The sequence below is a fragment of the Somniosus microcephalus genome, unplaced genomic scaffold, assembly GCF_052327205.1.
Source record: "Somniosus microcephalus isolate GS21.2 unplaced genomic scaffold, FLI_Smic_1.0 unresolved_chr2, whole genome shotgun sequence".
In the NCBI taxonomy this organism is placed as follows: Eukaryota; Metazoa; Chordata; class Chondrichthyes; order Squaliformes; family Somniosidae; genus Somniosus; species Somniosus microcephalus.
In genome coordinates, this window is record NW_028225180.1 from 66,365,238 (window position 1) to 66,387,829 (window position 22,592).

Here is a 22,592-nt window from a genome sequence, read left to right on the forward strand (position 1 = left end):
TGCTTTTGGAACATTGTTTTCGTTTTTTCACGGGATGTTGGTGTCGCTGTCAATGCCAGCCTGTATTGCCCATCCCTAATTGCCCTTGAGAATTTGGTGGTGAGCAGCCTGCTTAACCCACGGCAGTCCAATTGTTGAAGGTCTGCCTTCAGTGCTGTTGCGGTAGGGTTTTCCAGGATTTTGACCGATCGATGACAAAGGAATGGTGATATCTTTCCAAGTCTCGATGGTGTGTAACTTGGAGGAGAACTTGCAGTCACAGTGCACCAGTGGTAGACGGAGTGATTGGTTAAAGTGGTGGATCAGTGCGAATCAAGCGGGTTGCTTTGTCCTGGATGGTGTGGAGCTTCTTGAGTGTTGTTGGAGCTGCACTGATCCTGGCAAGTGGCCAGTATTCCATCAAACTCCTGACTTGTGCATTGTATATGTGGGAAAGGATTTGGGGAGTCAGGAGGTGGGATACTCGTCGCAGAATAACCGATCTCTGACCTGCTCTTGCAGCCACATTATTTATGTGGCTCGTCCTGTTAAGTTTCTGGTCAGTGGTGTACCCTACGATGTTTGTGGTGGGAGTTTGGACGATAGTAATGCCATAGAATGTCAAGGGGAGGTTGTCACTTCCTAGCACATGTCTGTCAGTAATGTTTCCTGCCATTTATCAACCCAAGCCTGCACGTTGTCATTGTCTCTCTGCATGTGGGCTTATCCCAGTAATTGCGAATAGAATGGAACACTCTGCAATCAGCAGTGAACATCCTGACTTCTTTTCTTATGATGGCCGGAACTTCAATGATGAAGCTGCTGAAGATGATTGGGTCTTGGACACTGCCCTGAGGAAATTCTTCAGCGATGTTCTGAGGCTGATATGATTGAAATGCATCAATCTTGCTTTTTGCTAGGTATGACTCCAATCAGTGAAGTCTTTTCCCCCTGAACCACATTTACATCAATATTACTAGGGCTGCTGGATGTCACACTTGGTCAAATTATTTTTGATTTCGCTGTTACCTCACCTCTGGAATTCTGATCGTTTGTCCCTGTTTGGACAAACTGTAATGAGATCTGGCGCCATGTGATCGTGGCGGATCCCAAACTGAGCATCGGTTAGCAGGTTATTAATCATCAAGGGACGCGTGATAGCAATCATGACATCAACTTGTATCACTTTGTTCATAATTGAGAGCAAGGTGATGCGGCATTAATTGGCCGCATTTGATTTGTCCTGCTTTTTGTCGACAGGACGTTCCACGTTGATTTTTCACTATGTCGATAGATGCCAGTGTTGTAGTTGTAATGAAACAGCTTGGCTAGAAGTGCAGCTAGAGCTGGAGCACAAATCTGCAACACCACAGCCCAGAGGCTGTCGGGCCACAGCCTATGCCGTATCAAGCGCTCAGTGATATTTTGATGTCGTGTGGAGTGAATCGAATTGGCTGAAACTGACATTGGGATTGTGGCGATCTCAGGAGCAGGCCGAGATGGATCATCCACTCTGCAATGCTGGTTGAATATGGTTGCAAATGCTTTAGTCTTGTCCTTTGCCATCCCATGCTTGGCTCCATCGTCATTGAGGATATTAATGGAGCATCCTCCTCCTATTATTTGTTTCATTATTCACCGCCATTTACGAATGGATGTGACAGGACTTCTCGAATGTTATCTGATGCGGTAGTTGTGGGATCGCTGAGCTCCATCTGTAGCATGGTGCTTCCGCTTTTTAGCATACATGTTGTCCTGTGTTTCAGCTTCCCCAGGTTGGTAGCTCATTTTTAAGATACGCCTGGTGCTGCTCCTCTTCTACACACTTCATTGAACCAGGGTTGGACGCCTAGCTTGATGGTAATGGTAGAGTGAGGGATATGCCGAGCCATGAGTTTACAGATTCAGGTAGATTACAATTCTGCTGCTGCTGATGGCCCACAGCGCCTCACGGTGCACAGCTTTGAGCTGCTATAACTTTTGTGAATCTATCTGATTTAGCATGGGATTCCATCTCCACAAGGACTGTGTGCTGGTCACTGCTACCAATGCTGTCATGGTCAGATGCATCTGCAACAGATAGATGGTGAGGACGAGGTCAAGTAGTTTTTTCCCTCGTGATTGTTCTATCAACACCTGCCAAAAGCCTAGTCCGGCAGCCAATATCCAAGGCTCCCCCATCACTATCCATGGGTATGCGCTGTCCCACCAGCAGGACAAACCTCCAAGAGGAGCAAACACAGTGGTATACAGTCGTGAAGGTGTGGTACTGGGTGTATTCTACAATGACTTCGGACCTCATGAAGTCTTATGCCATCAGATCAACCATGGCAAGGAAACCTCATGCTGATTGCCACCTACCGGCCACTGTCAGTGGAGAATCGGTACTCTTTCATGTTCAGCACAACTTGGAAGAAGCATTGAGTCTAGCAATGGCACAGAATGTTCTCTGGGAGGCGGGCTTAAATGAGCAAAACCAAAACTGGCTCAGTAGCCCCACTACTGACCGAGTTGGTCCACTCCAGAAGTACATAGCTGCCAGACTGGGGTCGGGGCAGGTGGTGAGAGAAATAACACAAGGGAAAACCTACTTTACTTCGTCCTCAACAATCTACCTGTCGCACATGCAACTGTTCATGGAGTACATTTAGGAGAGACCACCGCACATTTTTTGTCGAGACAATGTGCCGTCCATAAACTGCAGACATCCTCCAACGTGTTGTGTGGCACTATCACCTTGCTAAATGATTCAGAACTGATTTAGCAGCTCAAAACGTAGCTTCTACGAGGCGCTGTGGGCCATCAGCAGCAACAATCTTGTATAACACCACAATCTTAAAGTCATGGTGCCAGATTATCATGCATTAATTGGATTTCAGAATATTGACTTAATATCTTATAAAAATAAATATTTATAATCATAGAATCATAGAATAGTTACAGCACACAAGGAGGCCATTCGGCCCGTCGAGCCCGTGCTGCCTATCTGCAAGTGCACTTGAGCTAGTCCCACTCCCCCGCCAATTCATCGTTGCCCTGCAATTTGTTTCCTTCAGATATGTATCCAATTCCCTTATGAAAGCTCCGATTAAGTCTGCCTCCACCAGCCAATCAGACAGTGCATTCCAGATCCTAACCATTCGCTGCATAAGAAAGTTATTTCACTTGTCACTTTTGTTTTGTTTGCCAATCACCTTAAATCTTTGCCTTCTGATTCATCGACCCTTCCGCCAGTGGGAACAATTAACTCTATCAACTCCGTCTAGACTCCTCATGATTTTGAATGTATCTGTCCAAACTCCTTCCAAGCTTCTCTGCTCTAAGGAGAATAACCCCAGTGCTCACATTCCCCCTCCAGGGCGCCTTGCAGCCACTCCAAGACATCCTTGACCCTTGCATCAAGGAGGCAACATACCATCCTGGGGTCTCGTTTGCGGCCGCAGAAACGGCTATCTATTCCCGTTACAATACAATCACCTATCGCTATAGCTTTCCCGCTCTTTTTCCTCCTGTCCTGTGCAGCAGGTCCACCCATGGTGCCATAAAGTTGGCTGCTGCTGTCTTCCCCCAATAACTGTTTGAAAGGGGAATAGCCACAGGGGACCCATGCACTACCTGCCTGCACCTACTACTCTGCCTGGTGGTCACCCATTCCCTTCCAGCCTGTGCAACCTTTACCTGCGGTGTGACCAACTCCCTAAACGTGCTATCCACGATGTGCTCAGCATCGCAAATGCTTCAGTATGTATCCATTTGCAGCTCCAGTGCCGCAATGCGGTCGGTCAGTAGCTGCAGCTGGATACACTTCCCGCACACATGGTCGTCAGGGACACAGGACATGTACCTGATTTCCCACATCATGCAGGAGGAGCATGCCACGGGGCCGAGCTGTGTTGCCATGAAATACTCTTTAATTAATTCAATTAATTAAATCAAATCAATACCACTAATGACACTATAATTAAATGATATACACAAGAGCACTTGTTTACCAGCACTCCCCCCTACACAACAGAGATCCTAGAAACTATAAGCCACAAAAACTAAGTTTGGAAAAAAGCAAAAAAGAGAGAAATACTCACCAACCAATCACTTTTCTGCTTTCTGGTGATATCACAGTTCGATTGCTTTTTACTCCCCTCTCTCCTCTCGCTGACTGTGTGCCTCTCGCAGGTCCGCCGCACAGCTCTGGTCCTAGGCCTCCTCTCTGCGCTCTTTTTATCCTCCTCTCGCTGACTCTGTGACTCTTGCAGTTCTGCCACTCAGCTCCGGTCCCAGCCCTCCACTCCACGCTCTTTTTATCGTCCTCCTGCTGACTCTTTCCCTCTCGCAGGTTTGCCGCTCAGCTCTGGTCCCAGGCCGCCTCTCTGCGCTTTTTTTATCCTCCTCTCGCTGACTCTGTGCCTCTCGCAGGTCTGCCACTCAGCTCTGGTCCCAGGCCTCCTCTGCGCACTCTTTTTATGCTCCTCTCACTGAATCTGTGCCTCTCACAGGTCCGCCACTCAGCTAATATGGCATTTGCTTTCCTAACTGTTTGCTGCACCTGCAGGCTAACTTGCAGTGTAAAGGGGCATCCAGTTCCCAATGAATTCTAACATGACCCAATCTCCCACCATTTAGAAATATTCTGTTTCCCTATTTTTCTCACCAAAGTGGATAACATCACACTTCTCCATCATAAATTCCATCCGGCATGTTTTTTCCCACTCACTTAATATGTCTATATCGCTTTGCATCATCTTTGCATCTGCCTCACACCTTACTTTCCCACCCAACTTTGTACCATCAGCAAACTCGGATGCATTTACATAAGAACATAAGAACATAAGAAATAGGAGCAGGAGTAGGCCAATCGGCCCCTTGAGCCTGCTCCGCCATTCAATAAGATCATGGCTGATCTGATCCTAACCGCAAATCTACTATCACAGAACCATCTCCTGAATCTAACAGAATTAGACACACGAAATAGCTGCAGGATCAGGCTACACGGCCCCTGGGCACGCTCCGCTACCCACAGGGCCATGTCCGATCCGAACCTGGACTCATGTCCAAATTCCTGCCCGCTCCCCGTAACCCTTAATTCCCTTTACTTCTAGGAAACTGTCCATTTCTGTTTTAAATTTACGTAATGATGTAGCTTCTACAGCTTTTTGGGGCAGCATATTCCATGGACCTACCATCCTCTGAGTGAAGTAGTTCCTCCTCATCTCAGTTTTGAAAGAGCAGCCCCTTATTCTAAGACTATGCCCCCTAGTTCTAGTTTCACCCATCATCGGGAACATCCTCCCCGCATCCACCCGATCCAACCCCTTCACAATCTTATATGTTTCAATAAGATCGCCCCTCATTCTTCTGAACTCCAATGAGCAGAGTCCCAAACTACTCAACCTCTCCTCATATGTCCATCCCCTCATCCCCGGGATTAACCGAGTGATCTTTCTTTGTACTGACTCGAGAGCAAGTATGTCTTTTCTTAAGTATGGACACCAAAAATGTATGCCGTATTCCAGGTGTGGTCTCACCAATACCTTGTACAACTGAAGCAATACCTCCCTATTTTTATATTCTATCCCCCTAGCAATGAAAGCCAACATTCCATTGGCCTACTTAATCACTTGCTGCACCTGCATACTAACCTTTTGAGTTTCGTGCACCAGGACCCCCAGTTCCCTTTGTACTTCAGTACTTTCAAGTTTCTTGCCATTAAGATAATGACTTGCTCTATGATTTTTCCTGCCAAAGTGCATAACCTCACACTTTCCAGTATTGTATTCCATCTGCCAAATCTCTGCCCACTTACTTAGCCTGTCTATGTCCCCTTGCAGGTTTTTTATGTCCTCCTCACTCACTACTTTCCCTCCCATCTTAGTATCATCTGCAAACTTTGATATGTTACACTCGGTCCCCTCCTCCAAATCGTTAATATAGATTGTAAAGAGTTGGGGACCCAGCACTGACCCCTGCGGAAAACCACTAGTTACTGATTGCCAGTCTGAGAATGAACCATTTATCCCAACTCTCTGCCTTCTGTTAGATAGCCAATCCTCTATCCATGCCAGAATATTACCCCCAATCCCGTGATTTTTTATCTTAAGCCATAATCTTTTGTGTGGCACCTTGTCTAATGCCTTTTGGAAGTCTAAATACACTACATCCACTGGTTCCCCTTTATCCACCCTATATGTTACTTCCTCAAAGAACTCCTGCAAATTTGTCAAACATGACTTCCCCTTCATAAAACCATGCTGACATTGTCCTATTAAATTATGATTATCCAAATGTCCTGTTACTGTCTCCTTAATAATGGACTCCAAAATTTTACCTACCACAGATGTTAGGCTAACTGGTCTATAGTTTCCAGCCTTCTGTCTACTGACCTTTTTAAATAAGGATTTTACATTAGCAGTTTTCCAGTCTGCCGGGACCTTTGCTGAGTCCAGGGAGTTTTGGAAAATTATTACCAATGCATCCACAATCCCTACTGCCACTTCCCTCAAGACCCTAGGATGTAAGCCATCAAGTCCAGGTGATTTATCCACCTTGAGTCCCATTATTTTACCGAGTACCACTTCCTTAGTGATTTTAATCGTGTTTAGCTCCTCCCCCCCTAGAGCCCCCTGTTTGTGCAGTGTTGGGTTATTCTTAGTGTCCTCTACTGTAAAGACTGATACAAAATATTCATTCAGTGTTTTTGCCATCTCCATATTTCCCACCATTAATTTCCCAGCCCCATCCTCTAAGGGACCAATGTTAACTTTAGCCACCCTTTTTCTTTCTTTATAACTATAAAAACTCTTACTATCTGTTTTTATATTTTTTGCTCATTTACTTTCTTAATCTATCTTCCCTTTCTTAATCAATCTTTTTGTTATTTTTTGCTGTCTTTTAAAGTTTTCCCAATCCTCTATCCTCCCATTAGATTTGGCTACCTTATATGCCCTTGTTTTTAGTCGAATACTATCCTTAATTTCTTTACTTAGCCACGGCTGGCTCTCTTTTCTTTTACACCCTTTTCTTCTCAGTGGAATATATATTTTTTGGAAGTTGTAAAATAACTTCTTAAATGTACACCACTGATCATGTATCGTCTTACCCTTTAATCTATTTTCCCAATCCACTCTACTCAATTCCGCTCTCATAACTTCATAGTCTCCTTTATTCAAGCTTAGCATGCTTGTTTGAGATCCAACCTTCTCACCCTCTAATTGAATATGGAATTCAACCATGTTATGGTCACTCATTCCAAGGGGATCCTTTACTAGGACATTTTTAATTAATCCTGTCTCGTTACACAGGACCAGATCTAAGGTTGCTTGCCCCCCTGGTCGGTTCAGTTATTTACTGCTCAAGAAACCCATCCCTAATACACTCAATGAACTCATCCTCAAGGCAGCCCTGCCCAATTTGATTTGTCCAATTAATATGATAGTTAAAATCCCTCATAATTATAGATGTTCCCTTATTACAAGCCTCAACTATTTCCTGATTGATACTCTGTCCAACAGAGTTGCAACTGTTTGGAGGCCTATAGACTACGCCCACTAGTGATTTTTTCCCCTTATTATTCCTTACCTCCACCCAAACTGTTTCATTATCCTGATCTTTTGACCCAATATCATTTCTCTGTATTACAGTGATTCCTTCCTTTATTAACATAGCCACCCCACCTCCCCTTCCTTCCTGCCTGTCCTTCCTGATCGTTAAATAACCTGGTATGTTTTATTCCCAGGCATTGTCACCCTGCAGCCATGTTTCTGTAATGGCCACAAGATCATAACCATATGTAGTTATTTGTGCCATTAACTCGTCTATTTTGTTAAGAATGCTACGTGCATTCAGATAGAGAACTTTCAAATATGTTTTGTGACACTTAGTTCCTGCTTTTGCCGTTTTTATTACTTTACCTTTTACTCCATACCTTCTGCCCCTTCCTGACATGTGTAGTGTCCGTGTGTTGATAAAGACACTGAAGACAGGAGTTGGTTCATAGGTATTTACTAAGCAAAGTCTGGGTGGGGGGTTCTAATGGATATACACAATATACAGGCTTATATAGCCCGAGTGGCAATTACCGGCATTACAGCACACCTGGGGCTCTTAAAGGCACATACACCACAATTCCTCCCCTTTTAGCTAACCAGTACATCATATTATAAGTAATTATTAATTACATGTTATAAGCAAAATAATATACATTGCTGTAGTTAATTAATTATAAGTTAGTCTCTCAGGAGGCTTCCTGACTCGGTCCGGATAACCCCTCGGGGGTGTAGTAGTTTCTGGTGGTGTAGTAGGTTCTTCTGGCAAGGCTGATTCGGCTTGAATGCCAGTGTCGGGTTCATCAGGTTCCAGTATCACCGGATCGGAGGCAGATATGGGTATCTCTACTTCATCATTAGATGTATAGAGTTGTGGTGTAGGTTGTCCCTTTTTGGATGACTTTATGATTTGGTCAGCATGGCGCCTTATTATGCTTTCTCTGATGTCCACGGTATACATCAGTGGTCCTAGTCGTGTGCAGATAGTTCCAGGCTGCCATTTCTCGGTACGGTAGTCCCGGGCCAAAACTTGTTGACCTATCTGGAAGGTTCTAGTTGGCCTTTCATTCATGCCTTGAAACTGGCGGTTCTCCATGTCCCTTCTGATGTTGGGCTTGACCAAATCCAGCCGGCATCTTAGGTTTCTATTGAAGAACATCATGGCAGGAGTTTGGTTGGTAACCATATGTGTTGCATTCCTGTATGCGAATAAGAAGTTATCCACCTTGTGCTGAAGTTTTATGTCTTCATTACCCATGGCCTTTATGGCCTTCTTGAAGGTCTGGACAAACCTTTCAGCCAATCCATTGGTGGCGGGATGGTATGGGGCGGACGTGTAGTGCTTAACCCCATTATTTTTTAAGAACTTTCTGAATTCTTCGGACACAAATTGCAGTCCATTATCGGAACATGTCTGTCCGGCAGCCCATTCCTGGCAAATATGGTCCTTAATACTGTGATGGTTTTTTCCGTGGTGGTGGAGGACATCTTTATTACCTCCAACCACTTGGAGTGTGCATCAACCGCGATTAAGAACATTGAGTCCATAAATGGACCAGCAAAATCGATGTGCACCCTTTGCCAGGGGGATGAGGGCCACTCCCATGGATGTAGAGGGGCTTGTGGTGGAGCGTTTTGGATCTTCTGGCATCCTAGGCAGCTCTTGGTCATTTCTTCAATGTCTCCATTGATACCTGGCCACCATACAAACGCCCTAGCTAGGTTCTTCATTTTCACTCCACCCAGATGCCCCTCGTGAAGCTCCTTTAGCACTTTATCCTGGAGTTTGGGTGGAATCACCACTCTGGATCCACACATCAAGGTTCCTTGGCACACTGACAGCTGTTCTCTTCTTTGCGAGAATGCTGGCAACAGTGGTTCGCCATGTGCTGGCCATCCCTTCACTGTTAAATCATAGACCCGTGAGAGAGTTGGGTCATTTCTCGTCTCCCTTTCAATGGCAGAATTTGTCACTGGTAGACATTCCACTATGGTAGAGTGGAACATCTCTACTGGGTCTACTGAAGGTGCCTCTTCTACTGTTGGCAACGGTAGGTGTGATAAACCGTCAGCATTCCCATGCTGTTTTGACCCTTTGTATTCTATGTTGTATTGGTGTGCCCCTAGAAAAAGGGACCACCTCTGTAGCCTTTGCACTGTCATAATGGGAACACCTTTTTTAGGGTTGAATATGGAGATGAGGGGTTGATGGTCAGTCAACAAGGCAAATTTTTGTCCGTGTAGGTAATGGTTGAATTTCTTCACTCCCCATACCAGGCTGAGTGCTTCCCTGTCGATTTGGGCATAGTTACGCTCAGCTGAGTTTAATGAGCGTGACGCAAAAGCTATCAGCCGTTCTGAGCCATCAGGGAATTTATGGGATAATACTGCTCCTATGCCATAAAAGGATGCATCGCACGCCAGTCTGATTGGCAGTGATGGGTTGTAATGAGCCAAAACTTCTTCGGATGTGATTAAGTCTTTGCATTTATGGAAGGCACGTTTACAGTCTTCGTTCCATTTCCAAATCAGTCCTGTTTGTAGAAGTTCATTAAGAGGGTGTAGAAGAGTTGATAAGTTCGGTAAAAATTTATGATAGTAACTTATTAATCCCAGGAACGACCTTTATTGTGAAAAATTTTCAGGTGCTGGGGCTTTTATAACTGCTTCAATTTTTTCAGGTGACTTATGCAACCCTTCATTATTAATTATGTGGCCACAATATGATCTGATTTTGGAAAAATTCGCACTTGGGGCGATTCGCTCGTAGGCCCCGTTCTTTCAGCCTAGTGAGCACCTGCTCCAAATTGGAAAGGTGCTCGTTGTCATTTTCTCCTGTTACAAGGATGTCGTCTAGGTAGCATTGAGTCCCCGGAATCCCTTGCAGGACTTGCTCCATAGCTCTTTGCCAGATAGCTGGAGCTGATGCTACTCCGAAAACCAGTCGATTGTACTGGTACAGGCCTTTGTGTGTGTTTATCGTGAGATACTTTTTAGAGGCCTCCTCAACCTCCATCCGTAGATATGCCTGTGCCAAGTCAATTTTTGTGAAACGTTTCCCTCCGGATAGTGAGGCGAAAATATCTTCTATCCTCGGAAGAGGATACTGTACTGTGTGAAGGACCGGGTTTACAGTCACCTTGAAGTCACCACAGATGCGAATTTTTCTCTGTTCTTCAGATTTATCTTTATTCAATGCTTTTTTCATGACTGGAACGATGGGTGTTGCCCATTCGCTCCAATCTATTTTGGATAATACGCCTGCTTTTTCCAAATTCTCCAGCTCTGCCTCGACTGCTGGACGTATTGCGTATGGCACCGGTCTTGCCTTAAAAAATTTGGGAATTGCTGCCACTTTTATTGAGGCGGTGATGCCTTTCAAGGTTCCTAATTTCTCTTGAAACACTTCTTTGGTGTTGGCCAAGATGCCTTTTAATCGTTCAGGTATGATGTCATCATTGTTTTTTTCCTTATTGGTCACCGTCAGTGCCTGAATGGAGTGCCAGTCTAAACGTATCTTCCTGATCCATTCACATCCCAACAACGGTGGACCACCATCTTGTAGAATGTATAAATACAACTTTTGTATTTCTTTGCCGTTGTATACAACAGGCACCCTTATTTTTCCTTTGGGGTATACTTTCTGCCCCGTATATGTTTTTAAGATAATGGATGTGTCTTTTAGAGGTATATGCAAAAATAGCCTCTCGTAATCCTGTCGATTTATTACGGTTAGAGCTGATCCTGTATCTAGCTCCATTTTAACTGGGGACCCTGCTATTGTGAGGGTAACCCAAATGGTTTGGTAATCATCTTTGGCAAGTACATTATGTAATTTGAGACAGCTTAGTCTCTTGTTTTCGAAGTCGCTATCACTCTTCTGGTCTTCGGAGCTACTGTCCGTCATCATTTGTACCTTCCTGTACTTTTCTTTATTGATTTTTTTCTTTCTGTCAGTGGATTTATTTTGCCCAGATCGGCATACCCGTGCAATGTGTCCAATCTTTCCACATTGCCTGCATGCTTTGTCCTTGAACCAGCAGTCCCTCTGGTTATGGGTGGATTTGCCGCAGCGATAACATCTTTCGAAACCCTGTGTCATTTCATGGGTGCCGAAGTCCTATGTCTTTTGTTGTATCTCTGCAGCTCCTTTTGCTGCTGCTTCGTATGATACAGCCATACTGAAAGCTTTGTCCAATGTTAAATCTTTTTCAGAAAGCAGTCTTTTTTGTGTTCCTTCACTTAAGAGACCGCAAACAAATTTGTCTCGAAGATAACCTGATAGTCCTGCCCCGAATTGGCAGCACTTTGATAGCTTTCTTAATTCGGTTAGGTAATCAGCATTACTTTCATTCTTGTGTTGATTTCTCTTGAAGAACTTGAATCATTCCGCTATCAGCAGCGGTGTTGGGTTTAAGTGCTCCTGCAGGGTATCAACAATTTCTTTAAAATTCTTGATCTTTGGTTTGGCTGGAGTGATTACATTTCGTAACAGCCCGTCTTTGCGCCCATTAAGTTCAGAAGTACTGAAGCTTTTGTTCATCTTCTATTCCATTTGCAGTGCAATATACCTCTACTCTTTCCACGTATGTGGTCCAATCCTCTATATCACTATCAAAAGCATCAATGTTGCCAGACTTAGGCATTTCAGAAAAGATATGGCGCTTCCCGCGCTTTTTTTTTCTTTTCTGTAGCAAAGATATGGTGCTTCCCGTGCTTTCCCGCCGCTGCTGCTGATAACAACGCTGTTTACTGCGGTTTCCGTTCTCTTTTTTTTAAATTTACTGTTGGAGACTCATTCCCGCCGGAGGTCTGAATGCTGACCTGCTTGCCGTGCCGGCCGTTTCCCGAGTGCTCCCTCCCAGTCCGTTATTGCTTGCTTCTGATTTCGCTGCCTGTCTCAGCTGTAGAGCCAGCCGCTGGAGCCCCAGCCTGACGCCTAGGAAGGATTAGCGCAGTATCTGCCACCAGCTTGGCCAGCTGGTGAAACCACAGCTTCTCTCACTTCCTTGAGTCTTCTGGACGCCTGAGGAATCGATGTCCTTGAGGTGCTGCCGAATTGCAGGTAAGTCCGTTTCCACTTCGTTGACACTGTAGTGTCCGTGTGTTGATAAAGACACTGAAGAAAGGAGTTGGTTCATAGGTATTTACTAAGCAAAGTCTGGGGGGGGGGGTTCTAATGGATATACACAATATACAGGCTTATATAGCCCGAGTGGCAATTACCGGCATTACAGCACACCTGGGGCTCTTAAAGGCACATACACCACAACAGGGTCTGGTTTTTAATTTCGCCACTGCTACCTAAGTCTATGACCTTCTCTGTTGTCATTTTTATCATTTGCTCTCTAGGAACCTCCCCCCCCACTAGTTAGTTTAAAGCCCTCTCTGCAGCCCTAGTTATATGATCCGCCAGGACTCTAGTCCAAGCACTGGCCAAGTGAAGCCCGTCCCAATGGAACAGCTCCCTCCTGCCCCAGTACTGGTGCCAGTGTCCCAGAAAGCAAAACCCATTTCTCCCACACCAGTCTTTGAGCCACGCATTTAACTCTCTAATTTTATTTGTCCTAGCCAAATTCGCTCGTGGCTCAGGTAATAATCAAGAGATTATTATCCTTGAGGTTCTGTTTTTTAATTTGACCCCTAGCTGCTCATACTCCTTTAACAGAACCGGCTTCCTAGTCCTATCTACGTTGTTTGTACCAACATGGACCACGACAACTGGATCCACCCCCTCCCACTGCAAGTTTCTTTCCAGCCCAGAGGAGATGTCCTTAACCCTGGCACCGGGTAGGCAACACAGCCTTCGGGACTCTCGCTCTCAGCTGCAGAGAACTCTATCTATCCCCCTAATAATACTATCCCCTACCACTACAACATTTCTATTTACTCCCCCCTCTTGAATGGCCCCCCGTTCCACGGTGCTGTGGCCAGGTTGCTCATCCTCCCTGCAGTCCCTGCTCCTGTCCCCACAGGGAGTAAGAACCTCGAACCTGTTGGACAGGAGCAAGGGCTGCGGCTCCTCCAGCTCTACCTCCTGGATTCCCGTACCTGCCTCACTCGTAGTTACACCGTCCTGTCCCTGACCATGGGCTACATCTGAATTAATTAACTTCATAGGTGTGACCACCTCCTGATACACAGAGTCCAGGTACTTCTCCCCCTCCCTGATGTGTTGCAGTGTCTGAAGCTCAGACTCCAGCTCATCAACACGGAGCTGGAGTTCCTGTAGCAGCAGACACTTGTCACAGACGTAATCACCGTGAGCCTCAATGGGGTTCACCGGCTCCCACATCTCGCAACAGTAACACATCACCTGCTCCATTCTATGTAATTATTTAAATTTTTTATTGTTAGTTATGGACACCCTCTGCCCGATTTTAGATGCTAGTATCCCCTTTAATTAATTGGATTTAAATTAAATCAATCCCTCTAGTTACACCAGCTAAATGGTTTAGCAAAAGTCACTCTGCACCAGAAAGGCCTTATTAACTTCAACCCACAGAGTTAAAGTTTGAAAGGAGCACCTAACACCCCACTTACCCTAACTCACACTTCCCAAACTCACAGCACGCTTTGATGACTTGCACTCAGTGCTTGCTCGCACTAGGACTGGTCTTTTTATACTGTTTGTTTGTTTACAGTTAAATGAGTCACACCTGCTGATTGGTTAGAAAACTGGTTTCCACTGCCTGCTGTGCCAATTTACTCCTACTGCAGTGTAACCTTGTTTTACTCTTCTTAAACCAACAGAATCCCAAATATTTACCTTTTCCCCTTTACTTAAACTGCTTAAGCAATCTTATCAAGAATGATTTAAAGAGAAATAACAATTTAAGAGCTCTCACACTTACCCAAACTCACAGCACGCTTTGATGACTCGCACTCAGACACATTTGAGCGTCCAATTCATTCAATGTATTTCTTATGCCCCATATGTTAGTATATAGCACATGTATTTGATCTGACGCGGTCTTTCTTATAGCGTTGAACTTAACACCTTCCTTATTTGTCTCGCCTGCTGCAACAACTTTAATTATTTCAGAACTCCCTTCACTGGAGAATCACGTCTTGACCTGAAATCTGTGCTTATCCTTTTTTATCCTTCAATTATCATTTTTACTCTTGTTTAAGCCTGAAACCTCCCCCACCCCATTTATGTGGTTAATGTATTTTTGACTCGCTATTTATACATTCCACTAGGGCCGTGGTTCTATCCTGGTTCAGGTAAAACCTGTTCCAATGGTGCGGCTATCTCATTGCCCTGTACTGGTAGCAATGCCCCATGAAATGGATCCCCTCCCTCGCACACCAGTCATCCAGCCACGGGCTCACCGTTCTGTTCTGTTTGTCTCTGTAATAAGTGGCCCGGGTAATAATCCTGAGATTAGCACCCTTGTATAATTTAGCTCCTCACGCCACGTATTCCCTCAGCAAGAACTCCGCCCTTGTTGCCCTTTGTCACTTGTCCTGGCATGAAACATGACAAACCTTGCTTTCCAAATTAATTTGCCGCGTCGAGTTACTCATTATTATGGCATTATCTTATGATTTAACATGCCAAGTAACCCGGGAATTTCAGTTAATCCTCCTTCTGTGTGTGAGGCCCCACTCGGGGAGAGAACCTCCGTAATCTCGGCAAAAATTTTGCGCAAGTTACACCTGAAATCATTGCAGATCCAGTTTAATGGACTCCCCTCTCCTATAAATTAGGAGTACAGGCGCATTTAAATTTGTAACGGGACAGAATAAACTCTCATTGCTTCATAACATCCCATGAGACCGATTTTACAGCAGCGGTTAGCACCGTTTCCAAATCCATTTTGCAATTTACTATTGATTCTGCCCCCACCACCCTTTCAGGTGTTGCATTCCCGATAACAACAACTCGCTGTGCGAAAATAATATTTCTTCATGTCGCAACTGTCCTGTCGTCCTGTCAATTACTTTGAAATTAGCAATTTTTTGGAACAGGGGAGGTCAATATGATTGGAGCTATTTGCTCGTGTGGAGGCCATTGACTGGTAGGGCGGAATGGATAGTTTCCGTTTTTGTGTACATTGAGATTTCAAGGTTTAGCATTAGTTTTAGGACCCTGGGAAAATGATTGGGGGTTTCAGGGTGTCAGAGCCCTCAGCCCAGACCTGGGATCAGGCACCACTGGGAATGTGGCCTAAAGGTTTGTCAACGCAGCGAACGGCACTGGTGTTAGGTAATTGGGGGAAATATGAAAGTGGCTTTCTGGGATCCAGAAATTCGAACATCTTCGAATGTACATGGGACTTTGAAAGATTTATTAACAATTCAAAGTTCAAAAATCTTCATGTAAACCCAAGTTTTGGAGAAATGCTCAGGCTTTGAAGGTAAATCTTCATGGAAGGCCATAAAGTAAATATTTAAAACAATGCAATCATTAGATTGAATGATGTTGTTGTGAAAAAAAATTGTTTTTATTTAGAAGCTCATTTTGAAGTTTAGACATTTCAGTTACTGAAAAAAATTACAGACATTATTTTCAACAAGCACTTTGCTTAATTTTATTGATTGATCAAGAAACGTGTTTCTCAGCTGGCTCTGTGAAAGAGCCTCCATTTAGTCCCACTCCTCTGCTCCTTCCCCAAAGCCCAGCACGATTTCCCCTTGAAGTATTTATCCAATTAATTTTGAAAGTTACTATTGAAACTGCTTCCACCACCCTTTCAAAACAGTGCATTCCAGATCATAACAACTCGCTGCGAGAGAAAAATTCAACTCATCTTCTCTCTGGTTCAATTACCATAAAAATCAACATCTTTACATATCTTGATTTTATGTTAATATTTGTGGTCATAAATCGAGGTAAATGGCAATTTGCGAAGCTCAGATGTGGATTTGACTTCTCTGTGATACAGGCGAGGAGCTCAGCTACGTCACACTGAGGCTCGACAGCACCACAACTGGAAGGAGCGTGTAATTACAGCATGACATTCTATACTAGAGATAATCTTCCTAAAAGTGAACAGAATGTAGTGAATCAATGGAGATGTACAAATTCCAATAAAGGACAGATACATGTAACACCTTTTCGAATCTCCGAGAAACATCTTAATGCACTTGACACAGCTTATTTTGGAGGTGCAGTGAGTATTCAGCCTGCACCCCAGCAGCAGTGATGGGATCGGACAGGATGCAGTGATGCTGCTCAATAAAGGGACTGGAGCAAGTGGCATTTGGAGGGGCAAATGACAAGGTGGCCTCCTTCACGTATCTCCATGGCAGTCCTCAGTTGCCACATCTGCCAGTGTTTTCCAGTAGATCAGCAGCTCAGAGGGTTTCACCCCATGAGAAGCCACGAGTTCACAAAAGGCACAAACAGAAAGCGGGACCTTTGAAATGTGGAAAGTTTGCCATGAGTGGAGTTCCACTGGCTCGGTCCTCAACTAAGCCAGACAGAGACTGACGAAAACGTCCTCGAGTTTTAATTTCGGGACGGTATTCACAAAGTTTCAACCTCGGCAGTCGACATCGGTCCAGAGCACGTACCCAGTGCCAGAACAGAATGGCGGATATGTTTCCAGAGTGTATTCCTGTTCACTCACGTACCATTTACTGGATTTGTCCCTGACAGGTCTTGCATGTGTCTGTATGTAGCCGGTGTAGATGTTCCTGAGACTGGTTCGTGACAAGAGATCTCTTAAATAATCAATGTTGACAAACATGTCTGAATCGGTTTTCATCACAAAGGAGGTGGACGGACAAAATCGGTTCACCCATTCCAGGCCCATCAGCACCTTGGTGGTCAGGTTGTAATAAGTGTCATTGAACTCTTTCTGTATGCTCTCTTTGTGCAGCAAACCTTCCTCTAGCAGATGTTTCTGATGCTCCCGGCTGTACCCGAGCAGGAAATAGGTCACAACTCCCTTGACATGTGTTGTCCACGCTCTCCCCCAGGTCTGGCGAATGACCGAGCGAGCTGTGAACTGGTCCTGGGCACTGGTGACGAGAAGTACCAGGAATGGGGGACTGATATCACATCTCCTGTCGGGTCACATTAACTAGGAAGTGTAATTTAATTCTGTTTAATGACAAGGGTCAGGAATGTTGTGGCACAAAAATAAACATTTTTTGGACGTAATTTGAAGCCACATATTGCACTAGAAAATGTCTTCATGTTTTGAATCAGCTGCAAAACAGAATAAACAAATAAATTTTGGTGCAATCCGTGTAACACGTTCCAATTTAAGATTATTTGGCTCGATTAGTAACATAGGAATAGGAGAAGGCCATTCAGCCCATCGAACATGTTCTGTCATTCAATGGATCATGGTTGATCTGTATCTGATATCCATTTACTCGCCTTGGTACTGTAAACGTCAATGCAGAATCATCATAGCAGTTCTTAACTTGTTGGGCTGGTGTTCCTCTGTCCCTGACTTTAACTCACAGTAACTGGTTTAATTTAATAAGTTGAAGTCGCCACTAACATAAAAAAGTCGAAGGTCACAGGAGGGTCTGAACGGGTTTTTATCTTGTCAACAGTGATTTATAAATATGGTAAAAAGAATACAGGTTTGATGGTAGAAAAACTGGTGATCCAAAGCTAGAAACAGAGGAAGCCCAAAGCTAGAAACAGTTGAGATTCAAAGCTAGAAACAGTGGAGGTCTAAAGATAGAAACAGTGGAGGTCCAAATCTACAATCACTGGAGGTTCAAAGCTAGAAATATTGGAGGTCCAAAGCTAGAAACAATGGATACATAAAGATAGAAGCAGTGGAGGTCCAAATCTAGAAACAGTGGAGGTCCAAATCTAGAAACATTGGAGGTCCAAAGCTAGAAACAGTGGAGACATAAAGATAGAAGCAGTGGAGGTCCAAATCTAGAATCGCTGGAGGTTCAAAGCTAGAAACAGTGGAGGTCTAAAACTAGAAACAGTGGAGGTCGAAATCTAGAATCACTGGAGGTCGAAATCTAGAATCACTGGAGGTCCAAATCTAGAAACACTGGAGGATCAAAGCTAGAGACATTAGAGGTCCAAAGCTACTAACAGTGGAGATCTAAAGCTAGAAACAATGGAGGTCCATATCTAGAAATACTGGAGGTTCAAAGCTAGAAACAGTGGAGGTACAAAGCTAGAACCAATGGTCCTCCAAAGAGACTTAGGTGGTGTGGTCCATGTATATAGATCGTTAACATTTCATGGGCAAGTACAGAAACGAATTAAAAAGGCAAATGGAATGATGACCTTTATATGTAGAAGACTAGAATACAAGGGGGAGGAAGTTATGCTACATCTATACGAAGCCCTGGTTAGACCATACCTGGAGTAATGTGAGCAGTTCTGGGTACCACACCTTAGAAAGTACATATCGGCCATCAAGGATTTGTTAATGTTAATTTTAAATCAGGAATTGATAGATTTATATTATACTAGCAGGGGGTGCCCAGCATTGCCAGGGCAATTTTGGGCCGCGCGGTCTCACTGCCCCTGTCTGTCCCCTCTCTCTCTCCCTCCCTCTCCCCCTCTCCTCTCCTCTCGCTCCCTCCCGTCCCTCCCCCTCTCTCTGTCCCTCCCTCCCCTCTCCCTGCCTAGCACCTCAGGACCGGGGCCGTTGTGATACCGGCGGTGCGGGGCCTAGCGGTTGAGGGCCAGCCAAGACAGACCCGAGCTGAGCTCCATAGGGGATCGCGCGGTTGACGGCCGGCAGCTGCCGCTGAGCTCCTTCGCGAGTGGTGTGGTTGACGGGCAGCCGCTGCCGACGACCCGCCCGCTGTGTGTAAACTCACCTGCCGCTCCTGGAGTTGCAATGTGGGGGTCTGTTTGGCTGGTGCTGTCCCTGTGGGGCTGAAAAAAATGGTGGTGATGTTTAGGGAGACTGGAGGATTAGGTCCCGCCCGTGACGCACCGATTGGTCAACCATCAGATCACTGAACTGTAGGATTGGTCAAGCAGCACGTCACTCAATGCTAATGAGAGGTAGGATTGGTTAACCGGTAATGAGTGGATTTTTGAGGTTTTTTGAACGTTTTTTGTATACTGTCCGCACAATTTTTGTCTGATCAAAAAGTAAATATGCCTATTAGAGTCCCAGAATGATAAGCTTTATTTTGATATAACATATGTGTAGGTACACTCTATAACTTCTGATTCTATAGCCGGACAGACAGACGAAAAAACAGACAGAAAGACGGAAAGACAGACCGTTTTATATATATAGATGGGGAAAAGGCGAGTATCTGGAGTTAGGTTACAAATCAGCCATGATCTCATTGAATGATGCAAAAGGTTCGATGGGCCAAATGTCGTACTCTTGATCCTATGTCTCTAGTAGGAAGCCGATACGATTCTTATAACCATGATGATTGCTGTTTCGATGAAACAATTTACGAAATATTGTAACGTGGTTTGTCATTTGGGCTGTGTGTTTTCAAAGCAAAATTTGTTCCACTCAAAGGATCATAGAATCATAGAATAGTACAGCACAGAAGGAGACCATTCGGCCCATCGGGTCTGTGCCGGCTCTTTCGAAGAGCTATCCAGTTAGTCACATTTCCCCGCTCTTCCCCCATATCCCTGCATTTGTTTCTTTTTCAGCTATTTTTCCTATAGTCTTTTGAAAGCTACTATTGAATCTGTATCCATCCCGTATCAGGCTGTGCATTCAAAATGCTAAGCACTTGTTCTGAAAAAAGGTTTTTCCTCAAGTCGATTCTGGTTCCTTTGCCAATCACCTTAAATCTGTGCCCTGTTGTTATTGATCATTCAGCCATTGAAAACAGTTTCTGTTTATTTATTCTACCTAAGCCCTTCATGATTTTAAGCACATCTACCAAATATCCTCTTGTCCTTCTCTGCGCTAAAGAGAACAAAAACAGAATCTAAAGTATATCAATTTAACTGTATATCCCTCATCCCTGGAGCCGTTCTAGTACATCTCTCCTGCGAGCTCTACAAAGCCTTCACGTCCTTCCTAAAGCGTGGTTCCCATAAATGGACACAATACAGCAGCTTACATAGATACATAGAAGATAGGAGCAGGAGTATGCCATTTGGCCCATTGAGCCTGTTCTGCCATTTAATGAGATAGTAGTTGATCATTCAAATTCAGTACCCTGTCCCTGCTTTCTCCCCATATCCCTTGATCCCTTTAGCCTTAAGAAATATATCTATCTCCTTCTTGAATACATTTAATGAATTGGCCTCAACTGCCTCCTGTGGTAGAGAATCCCACAGGTTCACCACTCTCTGTCTGAAGAAATTCCTCCTCATCTCATTCCTAAATGGCTTACCCCTTATTCTTAGACTGTGACACCTGGTTCTGGACTCCCCCGCCATTGGGAACATCCTTCCTGCATCTAGTCTGTCTAGTCCTGTTAGATTTTTATAAATTTCAATGAGATCCCCTTTCATTCTTCTATGCTCTAGCGAATGTAAGCCTAATCGACCCAATCTCTCCTCATACATCATTCCTACCATCCCAGGCCTCAGTCTGGTGAATCTTCGCTGCACTTTCTCCATGGCAAGAACATCCTTCCTCTGATAAGCTGAACAAAACTGCACACAATATCAAGGTGTTGTCTCACCAAGGCCCTGTACAACTGCAGCAAGACATCATTGCTCCTGTACTCGAATCCTCTCGCTATGAAGGCCAGCATACCATTGGCCTTCTTAACCACCTGCTGCACTTGCATGCTTACCTTCAGTGACTGGTGAACAAGGACACACAGGTCTCGTTGCACTTTCCATTTTCCCAATCTATTGCCGTTCAGATAATGATCTGTCTTCCTGTTTTTGCCACCAAAGTGGATAACCTCGCATTTATCCACATTATGCTGCATTTGCCATGCATCTTCCCAATCACCCAACCTGTCCAAAACATACTGCAGTTTCTCTACATTCTCCGCACAACACACACGCCCACCCAGCTTTGTGTCGTCTGCAAACTTGGAGATATTACATCTAGTTCGCTCGTCTAGATCATTTATATATATTGTGAATAGCTGGGGTCCTAGCAGCGATCCCTGTGGTACCCCACTAGTAACTGCCTGACACTCGGAAAGGGACCCGTTTATTCCAGCTTTTGCTTCCTCTCTGCCAACCATTTCTCTATCCAAGACAGTACCTTACTCCCAATCCCGTGTGCTTTAAATTTGCACACTAATCTCTTATGCGGGACCATATCGAAAGCCTTTTGAAAATCCAAATGCACCACATCCACTGGTTCTCCCTTATCTATTCTAACCGTTACATTCACAAAAAATTCCTGTAGACTTCTGAAACATGAATTACCTTTTGTTATTCCATATTGAATTTGTCCGATCCTGTCACTGTTATCCAAGTGCTGTGCTATTGCATCTTTTATAATGGACTCTAGCATTTTCCCCACTACCAATGTCAGGCTTACTGGTCTATTATTCCCCTTTTTCTCTCTACCACCTTTTTAAAATAGTGGTTTTACATTAGCTATCCTCCAAGCCATGGGAACTGTTCATGAGTACATAGAATTTTGGAAGATGACCAGCAATGCATCTTCTATTTCTAGGGCCACTTCCTTAATACCCGAGGATGTAGATTATCAGGCCCCAGGGATTTATTGGACTTCAATCCCGTCAATTTCACTAACACCATGTCCCTACAAATATTGATTTCGTTCAATTGCTCCTTCTCATTAGACCCTATGTTCCCCGACATCACTGCAAGGTTATTTGTGTCCTCCTTTGTGAAGACAGAAACAAAGTGGCCCAGTAATTCCGGTCCCAACACGTGAGTATGGATGGGGTACTCACGCATGGGCCCGTTGGAAGTGCCGGATTTCAGCATGCACAGCGCATGCGCGGAAAACCGGCATTTCCTCTCCTCTGAACCAAGGGGTGAAGAGGCGGTTCCCTTGTGACGTTTGAGGCAGTGCGGACGCATTGAACTTCGTTTTTTTTGACAGGTTTGTCCGTGCGTGAAGGCCTCCACTTTTTGTGAATGTAAAAATCAGATGTAAGGACTTAGTTTTATAAGGTAAGTGGTCTAATAATTAAAGTTAGAAATTTTTTCCCATAGGTTTATTATTTTTAAAGAATTTACAGTAAGGTAAGTGTATTTTTGGA

General features: G+C 44.5%; 1 protein-coding gene and 1 pseudogene across 1 annotated transcript in view; one reads left to right on the forward strand and one right to left on the reverse strand.

The window, feature by feature from the left end:
* The window catches only part of LOC147092769 (NACHT, LRR and PYD domains-containing protein 3-like), a 235,955-nt gene that overhangs the window by 64,618 nt on the left and 148,745 nt on the right, over window positions 1-22,592 (forward strand). The gene's annotated exons all lie outside the window — the stretch shown is intronic.
* On the reverse strand, window positions 16,000-17,563 carry LOC147092771 (beta-1,3-galactosyltransferase 5-like; annotated as a pseudogene).